Source organism: Peromyscus maniculatus, chromosome 10 (genome assembly GCF_049852395.1).
Source record: "Peromyscus maniculatus bairdii isolate BWxNUB_F1_BW_parent chromosome 10, HU_Pman_BW_mat_3.1, whole genome shotgun sequence".
Taxonomy (NCBI): Eukaryota; Metazoa; Chordata; class Mammalia; order Rodentia; family Cricetidae; genus Peromyscus; species Peromyscus maniculatus.
Window position 1 is genome coordinate 95,189,357 of NC_134861.1, and position 15,406 is coordinate 95,204,762.

The following is a 15,406-nucleotide window of genomic DNA, read 5'->3' on the forward strand; positions in this document are numbered from 1 at the left end:
GGCTACCTGTTTCCATTGCATTAGATATTACTGAGCCTCATATTTGATTAATCTATAAAACCTCATGTTCATCTTAGAAACTCCCTACAGTCCTTAAAATACATGCATTTCTTTTTGTTTTCATGTATTTACACATATACACGCATGAGGGGGCTTCCTGCAGGTGTCATGGCAGGTAGGAAAATGAACCCCGAAAAGATGAGACTGAAAACTTGCTTCAGACTGACCACATCAACCTGGATCAAACTTCTGGGAGTCTGATGCCAGGCAGGTTATTGCCAATATACTTAAACACAATATAATTTTGCAAAAAAAAAAAAAAGGTTCCTGGTATATTTCAATCCTCAGTGCACAAGGAAGCATAATTATATCAAAACTCAACTCAGGGTACATGTCATATCTTCCAAGAAGATGAGTTCTGGAGATAGGCTACCTGGATTAACTTATGGGCCTAGGGAAGGATCTGGCCTGGTCTTGGTCATACAGATAGTGTAGAGTTTTCTTGGGCTATTAGTCACATCTGGTCCTGGTTGTGGGGGCTTGGGAGAGCCCCTAACTGTTCAGGTAATGTAAGGGTCACTTATTACTAGCCACCTCCAGTCCTGGTTGTAAGAGCTTAATATGGCCTGGCCCATCAGATAATCAGGCTGTCTGTCAATCATGTCCAATTCCTAGTTTTGAGGTGGAAGAACAGGTTTTTCATATTTCCCATTGAAAAGACAATCCTGCTTGCTTAATATTCTTGGTTTCCCTGGAGATCTATGGGTGCAAGGACCTCTGTGCTCCCAACATATGCACACACACACCTACATATTTGCAGGCCTTGGGATGGAATCTGGGGCTTTGTGCATGCCAGGCAAGAACTTTACTACTGAGCCACACCCTTGGCCTACACTGCAGCTTTTCTTTTATGCTAAGGTTGTGATTTAAGTTGTGTTAACATACTAGAATATTCACAGTGACATCCATTTATGTTTAAATTAGTGAAGTCCTAACATAGCTCCATGAAAAGTAAATATTGTTAGAATATCCCACCAATGGCTTGTTAATTTCTTCTTAACATTTTATTTTATGATACACAGCCTGAAGCTTTGATCTTGTAAATATTTAGCTGCCACTCCTCTGTTCTATTATTCATTCCTTCATTATGGGGCAAATCCCAGGAAACATTAGATAATGGGCTGTGTAAGCCTAAGGGTGATGCTGAGTAGTTTAATAGGAAAAAGGGAAAAATAAAAGTTAAAGATCTGGAATATAAAAAGATGTTCCTATGTTCCTTACTGGATACTTGAAAATCACTTTTGCCTCTTCGACATCTGCACTACTTTTAAAGGATTTTTCATATGAATTTGATGAGAAGTTGAGTGTATGCATGTGTGTACATGCAAGCACATGTGTGTGTCTGAAATTGTTTTTGTGAAGCATTCTCTCTGACTGTGAAAATGCAATAATAATTCCTAATTCTTATTCTCATGATTTTCATCTTTCTCAGATAATTCTACTGCCAACTAAAAGCATCTTTGCTTAACATTGTTCAGTATTTTATTTTTTTCTCAGCCTGGGAAAGTCACACTTGAGTTTTGCATGAGTAATTTCCTAGGGTCTAGGGATGTCTAGCTGAACTAAAAGGTGACTATAGATAGTAGCATCTAGAGTAATTGAGCGTGTACTACTCATGTAATAATGAAATTCTCAGGCCTCAGGTCTTTGTAATTTTCCAACCAAGATGACAGTGCTCTATAGCTGCTTTTCTTTAAGAAGCACAAAGTAGTTTATGACTTTCACTGATTATTTTCAATTCATAAAAAACCAAGTCCTGTTTGGCCTAGATTGAGAATATTGCTGTGTCACAGCTGTGTTCTTTGCTGGTCTTCACAAATCCAGGAGGAGAGTCAAACCAGGCCACATCACATGATCACTTCAAAGCTGCAGCAAGAGCAGCCCCCAGTGAGTGAAGCCTTCGCATGCAAGGTCTCAGGAACAAAACCAAGCACTCAAAACATTACCTGTGTACCGCTAACAAGATGAGAAATTTTGAATGACACATCCATAATCTGAAGCTATGACCACAAACATATCATCAATCAAAATCTAGAGAATAGATTTCAGCATTGAGTCTTGATTATGTTATGGAGTTTTTGAATGCACAGGGCTACTCTCTACCAGAGTTTGTATGATATTTGAGAAACAACGTTAGACCAGTAACTATGAACACAGTCTCCTTGGTCATGTTATGTAGGTCTAAATACCCATTGTTATTTTTAAATAGCCACTTATTACCAGTAGGGCTGTAGGTACCATTTTGTTCTCTAATTATAATGTGGAAATAATATGGTATGTATGTCATAGAGTTACTGATTAGATGCATGTATACATGCATTTGTATACAAACACACTCACATATACACACACAAACATATACAGTTATTCCTCACTATGTATGAAATGTTGAGTCAATGACACAGCCACACATGCAGAAATATGCCAAAGTTCAAATCTCTTATATAAAATGGTGTGTGTGTGTGTGTGTGTGTGTGTGTGTGTGTGTGTGTGTGTGTGTGTATTTTATCCTATGGATACCATCCATTACTATCATTTATTCAGCTGCTCAAACTGTCTCATATTAGGCCAATAAGAGCCACCTCATGCTATTCCTATGTTCTTTTATATTACCCCATAGTTCTTGAATGTTACTTTGCTTTCTGATACTCTCTCTCAAGGCCTGGAATCAGCCTTTAGTCAGGGAACATTGGTTTTATGTAGAAGTGAGGAGCATTTAGAAACCAAAGTGTTGTAGAGCACACAATTAATCAGGAGGCAGAGGCAGCCCAGAGTCTCCACAGAGAAACCTTGTCCTGAACAAAACAAACAAACAAACAAAAAACAAAGACAAAGAAAAGAAAAGGAAACCAAGATGTGTACAAGTTGCTAGCAGCAGTAATTCAATCTTCTAAGCCATCTAGAAGCCCAAATAAATATGTTTGATTTTGTTTCTGTATCTACTGCAACCTGAATTCACACATCTCCAATTCCAAACTCAGACCACAGTATGCAGTCTAGTTTCCCTAAGAAAGCTGGCTTCCTACTGTGGTCAGTGCTTACGCTTATTTGTTCAGTGCGGCAGAACGGAGAAAGGAATTTCAGAATTGCTAAACGATAATGCGGCAAAGGGGCAAACATAATGACTGGACCTCACAATTTTAAATGGTTTTGAAGAAAATTTAATAATCATAATGATTTGTGCACATAACTGAGGTTGTGTGAACAGTTCATGAGTTTAGACAAGCGTCTGTGCACATGGAACTCATATCCCATCGAAGTATAAGGCATTTCTACCGCCTTAGATGAGTCAAGCTAACTCTCGCCCCTAGGCAGCAGGTATTGTGATGGATGGAGCCTGTTGAGTCAATGCTGCGTGTGCCCGTGGTCACACAGTGACTTCTGCAGACGTGGCCTCTTTCACTGGTGACAGTGCCGTGGACTCTTCGATATTTGTACACATTTGCGGTTTCCTTTATTGTCACCGCTCGCAGGTTTTACAGTTTTTTTGTGTATTTACCCACTGATGGATGTCATTTGAAGTATTTACAGTTTATGGCTAATATTAAATAATACACTGTTGCTTTCTTTACTATTAGGCCACTTCCTGCCTAAGACTGCACATTTATATGCCTATGTTTCCTTTTATAAGGCTTGAGTTTCCTGTTTTGGTTTATGATCTATGTTGAGTGAACCTTTGCATACATACAAAATAGTAAACTATACGATTTAAGCTTCGATCATTGTTATTTTAAAGATAAAATTTCTCAGAGATATTTTGGTGTTTCTTTTCACTTATGTGGTGATTTATTAATAACAGCTCACACTGAATCAAGTAGAAGGAAACCCAATTCTTTAGTTTACCAGGAATGAGCAGTATCCCGCAAGCTCAGTGGAAGATAGTCCAGGGCAGACCTGAGGGACCAGAGCCAGGTTCTGTTTTCCAAAGACCCCTCTCTGCCATTTCCCCACACCACTCGTCTCTGCATGCTTTCATTTTGTAGAAGTCTTATTATCATGGATGATGAATGCTGTCAGCCTACATGTTATTCTTCCAGTGTCTCTGTCTCCTCCATAAAAAAATGCTCTGGGTGACATGAGTAAGTCACATGTGCCTTCTCTAGGCCTAGGCTGGCATGGTTTCTATAGCGCTCAGGGCCTCTGAGTAACCAGGTGCAGGTCTGTTCCTGCTGCAGGAACATCAGGCTCAATCAGAACAAAAAGGCTTGTAGGACACAGCATCCTCCCAGGAGTGCTCTGGACATTCCGGATACATACCACCAAGGTGCCTACTTTGTAAAAACTCCATGCATAGGATTTCTTTTTCTCTTTTGAATGCAAGATAAATTGAATATATCTCACTATAGTAAAGCTAGCTCGCTATTTGGCTTAGCTAAAATAAAGCATGAATTAATGATTTTGAAGCATTAAAATGTGCTCAAATTATGAGAGTAATTAAATCTCATTAACTATCACGATTTGACAAATCACAGCCCATTCTGACAGGAATAATCTCGAGAAAGTAGAATAGAAGTTGGGTAATTTTTATCTCTACTTTGGCATCATCTCCCCAGCTTGTCCAAACTCTAATGAAAAAGTTGTCTTGTCGGTACTTTGGCATGATGAACCACTGTGCTAGTAATTGAGGTTCAGTGATTAGGTCTGGATTTATATACTTAGGGAGCCTAATAATTTTCCTGGCCCCATAGAGCAGGCCTGGTGGTGTTCAGCCCACAGGATTAATTGACAAAGAGGAAGTAGTCTTTATTGGAAATCATTAAGCACCTCAGGCTTTCTTGTGAAGGGGAAACCTGAAAGTTCCCTGGAGACAAATGACTAACTCAGTCAAGTTGCCTACTTGTCCTTTGAAGTGTGGTTGAATAAAAGGCTAGCCCCACAGAGAGGCTTGGAATGGTAATGTAATTGATAGCATTTGATTTTCCCAGGTTGGACCCTCTAAAGGAACTTAATATTAAAGCAGTGTTTCACGAAGGCTTTTGTGTAAGCTTGAAAATACGACCACAGGGGAACAAGGTTGGAGGGACTCTATAATCCTAAGGAACAAAGACTGTTGCTCTATGAGAGAGGAGGCCCAGGGATGCTTCCCCCAGCAGGCTGGGCAGGCTGCTGAGATCCTAGGGACTCCCACTTCCCTCTCCTTTACATGCAGATTCAACTTCATCTCCATTGCTTGCTCTCGCCTTTGGTCACATAACCCCACCTAAGATTTAGATGTGGAAACCTTCTGGATGCTGTTTTCAAGACAAAAGATGACTGTGGACAAGAGGTGTAGGGGAATGCAGGAGCCTCTTAGCTTTTGATGCTATTGAAGAGTGTAGTTGGTTGTTTTTCTTTCTTTCTTTTTTTCTCTCTTTACTCTTTGGATCTTTGGGGGCCCACCACCCAGCTCCCAAATAAATACACACACAGAGTCTTATTTTTTCTTATGAATGCCTGACCTTAGCTTGGCTTGTTTCTGGCCAGCTTTTCTTAACTTAAATTATCCCATCTATCTTTTGCCTCTGGGCTTTTACCTTTTTCTATTTCTGTGTACCTTTCTTTACTTCTTACTCCTTTGCTGGCTGTGTAGCTGGGTGGCTGGCCCCTGGAGTTCCCCTCCTTCTCTTTTTCTCAATCCTTGATCCTTTTTTTCTCTTTTCCTCTTTCTATTTATTCTCTCTGTCTGGCAGCCCGCCTATCCCTCTCCTGCCTTGCTATTGGCCATTCAGCTCTTCATTAGACCAATCAGTTGTTTTAGGCAGGCAACGTGACACAGCTTCACAGAGTTAGGCAAACACAACATAAAAGAATGCAGCACTTCTTTGCATCATTAAACAAATATTCCACAGCACAAACAAATGTGACACAACCCAAACTAATATTCCATAACAGGAGAGTCTAGTCATACTGGTCTAATTAGTATAAAAGAAGGAATCATTCAGCACGTATTTACTTTTCCTTGCTTTGGATTTTTCTTTTTTAGTAACTATAGAATCAAATGAAACTTCCCATATTTTGGTTTTCATTCAGCTAGTACTCTCCCCTGGTGTAGAGAGGCTGACTTCCTCTCCCATTCCTAGTGGCGTTAGTGGCATGCCATCAGTGGGTGGCACACCTCAGTGTCCAGTGATAGTCAGGGATACTTTCAGTTCCTCATTTGCTCACGGAACTAGAGTGGAGCCTCCCTGTCCTTCCATGGGAGGTTGATTGACTGTCACTGCTTCGATTGCCATACTGAGAGGACATTCAGGGGTGCAGCCAGGTGATTAGTAATGTCTGTCGGGTGCTGAATGCCTCCTTTCTACCACCATCAGTAGAGCAATCATTTTGATTGATTTCCATCCTGTTGAGGGTATCTGCAGTGGGAAGTTCAATTGTCCTTTTCACGCATTTCTCAGATGGGGAAGTGAAGGCAGGAAATACTTAGATGAGGATTAAAATACTTTCCTCACTAATCGAATAAAACCTCCTTACAAGGAAGCCTGTGCTCTCCACAAATTTTAAATAAAATACAGTATTAGATAGACATCAAACACAAAGGGAATACTTTAAGAGGTGGTATTTTTATAGTTTTCATATGAGTAACTCTTTTCTTTCCTATGAAAATGATTACATAAATATTGAAGATTATAACAGAAAATGTAGATTGAGGTTTAGCATGTATTCCACCGTTTACATATATTTTTATAATTGTCCAATGTCTGACATTTTTAACAATTTAATTTGAAATAATCAAGCAACAGGACCTTTTTGTGTATCCCCAGTAATGGAGCTGCAGATTTACAAAGCTCTTACCTTGAGTCCTACAGTGCATCCTGTTGATGTCCGTTTTAAACTTCTCATCCTTAACTGTTGTACTTTATTCCATTCTCCTTGTTTACCTCACAGATGTTTTCAGGGACTGTTTATGGTTAACAATGATTATTGAAGATAGCATTCAGCAAAAACATACTAATTTTCTTTTCTCAATAATTTCTGAGGTCCAGTTTCTCTTTAAACCTCGGCACTTGAATCAGGTTTAGATGGGAGAGTTTGGTGTGCATTGGCCTCTAGCATCTTCAAATGGTTTACGACTCTTGTACAGTGTTCTTGACAGTGTTTATTTATGTTCTTTAAACTTTATTTTATGTGTGTGGGTGTTTGCTTTGTGAATGTCTGTGTACCACATGCATGCAGTACGCATGGAAGCCAGAAGAGAGCATCAGATCTCCTGAAATTGGATTTGTAAGTGGTCATGAGCCACCACATGTGTGCAGGGAATCAAACCCTGGGCCACCACAAGAGCAGTGTGCTCTTAACTACTGAACCATCCTGTCAGTCCCTCTCAGAATTCTGACCCTTCTCAGGCTATGGGGGGGGGGTCAATTTCAGTATACTGCAAGGATTGACTCATGTTTTTTTCATTCTTTATTTGCCAATTTACCATTTATTCATTTAATTTTTGAGTATTTACTGAATGTCAGTTGCTATAGTGGGTCCCAGGGACCGCAGTCCATGAACATGCAGCTTTGTCTGGGATGACATGGAGACATGAAAGGTGCTTCCTGTCTAGGTGATGCATCTGCTCTGGGAAGCTCTCAGCGAGACCAGACATTAGCCTCAAAGGTAGTGAGGAGAGTGTACGAAAACCCAAGGCCCTTGCAAGTTACTGTAATAAGTAAAGTCCCTTCTGACAACAGATTTAGGTTCCTGAACTTCATCTTGGTGCTGACATGACCTCTGTTAGACACTTTGCAGTTTTGGGCCTAGCATCCTTATTCTTTGATGTGTTCATTACACAAAGGAAGGGTGTGGTGAAGAGGGATCAAAAAGAAAAGTATTTCGCTCTTCAGTTTCCATTAATTGGCATGTTATGGCTTTCTCCTTAAAACAATCTCACTCTTACATCATTTTGTGTGCACTTCTGTTGGTAATGAGCATATTTGCAAAGCCTTCTCTAGTCCAAACTCCTGCGTGAATCTAAAGCTACAGGATCCATTTTTTAAAAACCATTTTCTAGTTTCATGCTTTTGACAGTTTTGCATCTCAGGGGTTGTTCATGCATTAACACACAGCTGTGCCTCTGAGAGCTGCTTCCTGCCCCCTCTGCTCTGTGCACTGAACAGAAGCAAAGCAACACAGGGTGCTGATACATGGGAGGGAGACACAGATAAACAAGTGAGACAAAGCCAAAAACTATAGAAGGCAAAATAAGGCAAGACACTCAGGTGCATCCTCGGGGTAAGGTGACATTTGAATGGACACTCAGATGAGGATGAGCTAGCCATCAAAGCCACGGGGGCAGCAATCTGGGAAAGGCAGATGGGATCACACAGCCTTTCAAGGCCAGGCCCAATATTTTAGATTTAACTCTGAGTATAAATGAGTAATTATTGGCAAAGCTCAAGCATTACAATATCATGACCTGATTTGTTTTCTATGAGGAAATCCTGCTGTCATGGATGGAATGTATAATACTGTTGCAGTAAGAATGGATTCAAGGAGCAGATAGAAAGTCAGAACAGCAATTTAAGAAGAGGTGTAAGAGTTCTGGAGCTGTGCAGAGTGTTGTCTAGAATTCTAAGGTGTTGCTCTGTCTCTGTAAACTTACCTTCATACGAATGAGCATGTACCTGTATGTGTGAGGCAGGGGCATGTGGGGAGGAGATTCCATTTAGGATTGAAATACACACACCCATATTACACTACTTTGTTTTCTGTCTATAAAACAAAATTCTTGGGCCTGGATCATTTACAAAGAATGTCTTTAATTCCTGGTGAAGGAGGCCGGAGGTCTGAGGTGAGCAGCCCCATCTCTTGGATCTCTGGTCCGGGCCTTATGGCAGGAGGTATCACGGCAGAGAGAAAGGATCAAACAAGATCCAGCAAGACAGGAAGCCGAGAGGGTCACTGTGACCTTCTCTAGTAATAGAAACTTGCCGTTTTTAGAATTTTCCAGGGAGAATTGCATTAGTTCCTTCTGAAGGTGACAATGAATCCCAGAGACCTAGATAACTCCCGATCGGACCCAACTCTGAAGGGATCCACACCTCCCCGCATTGCCACACCAGAGCTAAGTTTTTAGCACACTCAAACCAGAATACAGAGTCTTTAATGCCTGTTATTAGGAGGTGAAGACTTTTGCGATGGAGGCGTTTTCTCTTGCTCTCTCCCATTCTCTCTATGGCCGCTTCTCATTCTTTCTGCCTGTGTTGTTCCTATTCACACTTGTACTCCTTCGTAGCATATTCCTGCCTTACTTTTACTTTCGGCCAAGCTTCCACGAATGCATAGATTATGCTGGCAGTTCACTGTCTTGTTCCTGGTTTCCCCATACCCAGCCAACTGAGCATCGGGGTAGCTTGACTGCGTCATGGAGAGTGGCAGAAAACTGTGTCAGGCCTCACCAAGATTGGCAGCGAAGTCTGTGCTGAGTAATTATTACCGTGGAGATTACAACTGAAAGTGAGGGTGATAGACATTGAAGGACCCGAAGCTAGAGTTTGAGGTGCGGAACAGCCGAGCATCTCCTGGGGAGAGCGCTCACAGCAAGCAGTGCCAGGGAAGCAGGGTAGGTAAGGGAAATGCAGTTAAGGATAAACCAGCTTTGGCCGGATACGGCAGGGAAGCTTTGACACCCTGATTCCAGCACAGAGGGGGTTAACTTGGCATTAAGAACAACTGGGGTGCACTCAGTGGATCAAGTGCTTGTTGTCCAAACAGGAGAACCAGTGTTCTGTCCCCCAGGACCTCCATCAGATCAGGTGCAAGAGCATGCATCCGTGATCCCACTGGGTGTGTGGAGAAATGGGTACAGAGACAGGAGAGTCCCTGGAAGCTCTCACCTACTCCGGCTTATGCTGTGGTAAACAAGAGACCTGCTTCAAAGTAGGTAGAAGGTGAGGAGCAATACTTGTCATCACCTGATCTCCACACATGCCTTTACTCACACAGAAAAAGGAATCTGTGTGCATATGCATATACACTGTACACATAGGTCAAGTACACACAAACACACACAAATGCACACAAACTGCACACTGATCACGTGCACACACATCCATATACACACACTGCACACTAGTCATGTACACACATGTGCGCACACACAAACACATGCACACATACAAAGAAAAAGAATAATCGGGGAGCATCCAGATGGAGTTAGAGAGGAGAAAAAGGACAGATTTCGTAGATCACAATACTCATTGAGTAACCACCTGCAGCCGAGCTGAAGTAAGTAGATGCCTGGACATCTCGAATCTCTTCAAGGCTGACTCACGTGAAAAAATACAGTGTTGTTTTTATTCTGAAATTATTTAACATTTACATTCTTGAGAGGTTCTTCAGGTTCTAAATCAGATACTCAGCTAGAGTTATTGAAAAAATTCTCTAAAATGATAAAAATAATCCAGATGAGATATAATAATGGCACAGACAGGCTCTCCATGACTCTATGTTCTTCTAGGCTCCTTTATGCTCTCTGCTTCATTAAAAAGGCCACATCTGTAGACAACTATGTACATGTCCTCCAGTGGCATGGCCCTTTGCACTAAAAATGCCATGAGTTTATTCTTTAGGGAGAAGACCCACTTACATATGCTTCTCAATCACCACACATCTAAACATATGTACACACTAGGCTCATGTGTGTCCACAAGTGTATGCTTACAGCATGCAAATGATTTCTAATTCTCTGTGTATGTTTTTATAATGTGAACTGTATAGGTAGGCTATGTGTTGGACTTTGGAAATCTAACCAATAAAAAATTAGTAACATGCCTAACAAAATAGCATGTTATGAATACTTGCAAAACAAAGTGGATTTTGTTTCTGGTGTTTTCTTTTTTTTAGAAAACAAGAGGCAGCAGAATTCAGTTAGATACTGGGTATTTGTGACCACATACTGTGTGCAATGGAATAGTCTTTTATAAAGGAGTTTAGTTTGAATGCCTTCCCCTTCTCTGAAAAAAATGGTGACATTTGGATATGACCAAAATTACTCTGGAAAGCCCCACAAACACCTTGTAAATTGCAGTGTTTTGCCAATGTTGCCAATTTTTACTTTCTTTCCCAGGACAGAACAGATATTGTCCGACCCACAGGAATCATTTGTTTGTGCTGAGGGTCTGTGAGGTAGGGCATCATGGGCACCCAGACTCTTGAGTTTCCGCTAGCGCTGTGAGACATAGATCTCATCACAGCCTGGCTGCACCGCGATGGCTGCAGAGCTTCAGATTCACACAGCTGAGGCCCTCATGTGCAGAGCGCAGAGCAGGCATCTCAGTGGGGCTGCCTGTGCCTTCAAAGTCTTCTCCTGTCCTCCTCTCTTTTGCTTCTGTTCCTTCCTTTGCATCTCTTTTCTTGTATTTTCTGGACATGTGTAGTTGAATCTATACGGCTAAACTGGGATATATTACAACCTTGTGGCATCTGGCAGCCTATTTATATGCAGTTTTGTAAATGTATCCTCTGTTGGAATGAAGTCACCAATCTAAGTTCCTGCATGTGTGCTCTTTGAGTCTGGAAAATTCTGTTAGGAGAATGAATTCCCTTCTGATCGTACCACATGTTCCTAGTTCCCAGTTCCTCCGCTTGCACAAAATCACTACATTAGTGGATGGAAACTCGGTCTCTGCCACTGAGCAACAGCTGACAGCTACCAGGTAAACGAGGCAGCATCCTAGTAGCCGTCATCAAGCCTTTTCCCAGGTGGCACGAAAACATCAGTTAATTCTTCAGTTCTGTTTTTGTGGCTCAGAATCACCATGTGTTTACACTGTTGTGATACCACCCTTGCGAGGTTGACCAGAATTGAAGTTGGTGATTTAATTCTGCTATCTCACGCACCACTCACTTGCAATGCTCTGACTGTGGGGGAAAAGGAGCTCCCCGGGGGGCATCCAGCGAAGTTATGCTCTGAGAAGGGGAACCTATGAGGCACACATGTCTGATGCTGAGCCACCAGTTGTTCGTGTATCTACTCCAAGGCTAGAAAGTGAAATAGTTAGGGTTAGGGTTCACTTGAGGTTTGTTGCCACTGCTGCCGATGTGCACTGTTTTGTTTTGTGAAGGGCGTTCAAGGTTATTCAAGTGTGGTCATCGTGACTGCATGCTAACTGAAGTCTCCCATGTCAAAGGCAAAAACCCAGTTCCTAAAATATACAACTACCACAGTGGCCTCAAATACTGAGAGAAAGAACCCTCCAAGATACTCTTCACAGGAATTCTATTGTAGTTGTTACATATTGCGCTGGTTAGATTGTTATCAATTTGATACAAGCTAGTCATGAGGGGAGGGGGGACCTCAACTGAGAAAATGCCTCTGTCAGATGGGTCTGTAGACTGACCCGTGCGGGCATTTTCAGGCTTGGTGACAGATGTGGGAGGGCCCAGCTCCTTGTGGGAAATGCTGCCACTGAGCTGTGGTCTTAGGTCATGTACAAAGGCAGACTGAACAAGCCAGTGAGCAGTGTTTCTCCATAGCCTCTGCTTTAGTTCCTGCCTCCAAGTTTCTTTCCTGAGTTCCTGCCCTGAGTTCCCTCAGTGACTGTGATGGGAGACCTGTAAGCAAACCTCCCCCAACACAAGTTCCTTCCGGTCAATGTTTTTGTGGTTTTTTTTTTTTTTTGTGTGTGTGTGTGTGTGTTGTTGTTGTTGTTTGTTTTTTACCATAGCAATGAAAAAACAAACTAGGACATATACCACCTCCCCTCCATTCAGCAGATGCTTACTGAATACCCAGGATGCATTATGAAGGGCACTGGGATTCTGTAGTCAACAAAGCCACAACCTTGACCTCATGAAGCTTTTGGTCTCTTTGGTAGTTGAAAACAATGAAAAAAAAATCAAAGAAATAAAAATATCTAGCAATTCAGGGAACTGTTAGAAGAAAAAAAGACAGGTGAGGTGTCAGTTGCCTAATGAAGAACATGAAGAACTGAGTTCATTCATGGGGTGATTCCAGGTGGCCACTGGAGAGGTGGATTTTAGACTGAGATTCAGATGAGGGGCTGTGCAAAGAGGCAGAGCCAAGGCATTCTGGAGAGAGGTCAATGGAAGTCAAGACTCCAGGCGTAAAGGAGCTTGAGTGTTTCCAAATTTAAAAGAGCCTACTCTGGTTATTGTGACTATGTGTGGGACTGGAGAAGGTGGGAGGTCATGGTCCAAAGGTTTCAGGAGGAGATAATGTCACCCTTAGTCACCCAGCACAAGACCCTAATGCAACATTGATCACTTCATCAAACATTGATTGACCTTCACCCTGTATCAGATAGATGCTGTACTGGGTACAGAAAAGAGCTGGATATCTGATGATGCCCTACAGTTACGGAACTGTAGAGACATTAAACTAGAAGGACCCACAGTCACAAATGATCTAACTCCTCCTCTTTGTTTTGAGGTGAAGAGAGGATTTGATGGTTTCTGTGGATGTCTCTACCTCTCTACAAACACCTTGGTTATTTTTGTAGGACTTCAGTTTCTGTTTTGTTTTGTTTTTCTTCCACACAAAAATAGGCATGGTGTTTCCCCCTTGGGTTTATAATAAATCATGTTCATTTGTTTTAATAATGTAATTAGTGTTGCTGGGATTCTTTATTATGTATTATGGAGTCATAAAATTAACTGTAGTTTTTCTAGGAGTTCAGCAGGCGACATTTCCCCCGGCTTTAGCCAGACCTACAAGCAACAGATGCAAGCAGGGTCATAAAACATGTTCTAACACACACATTTTCCACTGGGGCAGAAAGAGTAGAAAAAATGGGACTTGGCTGTGTGGAATTCTATATTATTGATGGTAGCTTGCTAATTACCTTGGAAATCTTTAGAGGCATTTTTTTTTTAATTAGTAAAATGCTTAAATTTGAGAGGGAAGACAGAAAAAGTCCCCAAAAGAAAGACTGTTTGGCTGTAGTACATTCTAGGGGTGTGTGTTTGTGTGTGTGTGTGTGTGTGTGTGTGTGTGTGTGTGTGTGTGTGTGTGTGTGGTGTTGGAACGTTTATTTTATGGTCTTATTTAACTTTACAAGTTGTTTGGTCAAAGGATAAATAAATGGTGAAGAAATAAATTGTGTAGGTTGAAAGAATTTAAATATCAGAAGACAAAAAAAGATTATTTAGGGTGGTCTCAATGAGCAGACTTACTGTCTATATTACAGCATTTACTGTTCATGTAGAATGGGGCTTGCCTGCTTCTTGATACTAGGTCAAGTGTGGGGAAGAAAGGAGTCAAAAGCTCCTGCCCTCGGGGCATAACAGACTGAGTGTCAGGCACGATCCAATCTGTAGACACACACACGGGAAGTGAATGTTACTGCAATCAGCTGTCACAGCCATGGGAATGCCCTGTGGGGGGGAATGGTTCAGTATGCTCCATAGTGGGGATTTCAGCATAAAAAGTGCACCTACAGATGCTGAATGAGCTCAAAGATGCACAAATGGCCCAACTGAATTATAAAATAGCTTCAAGAAAAAAGGAAGGAAGGATGGGGAATATTGGAATGTCTGCCAGTGGAGGAGACAAAAGCCACCTAGAACATGATTAAATTGACCAAAATAAAAATTTAGATCAGAACCCACGTTCAAATTCACTGCTGTACACTAAGTGCTAGAATTATATCCAAAGAACCCAAGGGGCCCAGCTGAGAGCAGGGAGGTAAGGGATGGCAAAAATACCATAAAATTGTGATTGGAGCACTGGACACAGCAATTGTTTGAAAACTTAGCAGTGAAAATGAAGGTCAGTCAGGGAGCTCATCGTCAGGTGCACATCAGAATTATTAAAATAACGGCAGACATGAAAATGCCTTAGTCAGGAGAGTCTGTGCTTTGTGAGTTCATTCTCTGTTTGTGTCCTCATACAAAGACCCAGGATGAGCTAACGCTTCCCACTTCCTGAATAAATGCTTAGAAATAAACACTAGCAAGATACCGGGGGAGCCTTTGGGATAGAAAAACACATCCCTTCATTCGTAACCACATCAAAACAGTCTCTTGGTTCTTAACCACGTCTCACAGGGTCTGTTTCCATGGACACCGCCCCCCCAACCCCCTCCCCCCCAAAAAAAGGCACACCTGCTGCCCACCCTCCTGTTTCTCCTATGGCAGTCTGGCTTCTAAGGGTGCTGCTGAGTCTCCATGTGGCTCATTTTCTTGCTCTGTATAGAGTGGATGCCCTTGGGCTCCTTCACACATAGCCTGAAATGGTGCTTATGTGTCCTGGATTTTAACCTTCCCTCATTCCTGAATTTGAAGAAGCCTGTGGGGAACAGGAAAATCAACTAGACAGGAAGGATTTTTATTCTCTCTCTCTCTCTCTCTCTTTGTTTTCTGGTTTTCTTCTAAACTTCCTTGGCTGTATAGATCCCAGGCCGAGAAAACCCTCCTG

The 15,406-nt window shown here is 41.8% G+C and overlaps 1 protein-coding gene across 2 annotated transcripts in view; it reads left to right on the forward strand.

Moving 5' to 3' along the window:
- Positions 1-15,406, forward strand: part of Arhgap24 (Rho GTPase activating protein 24) — a 410,747-nt gene that overhangs the window by 55,605 nt on the left and 339,736 nt on the right. The gene's annotated exons all lie outside the window — the stretch shown is intronic.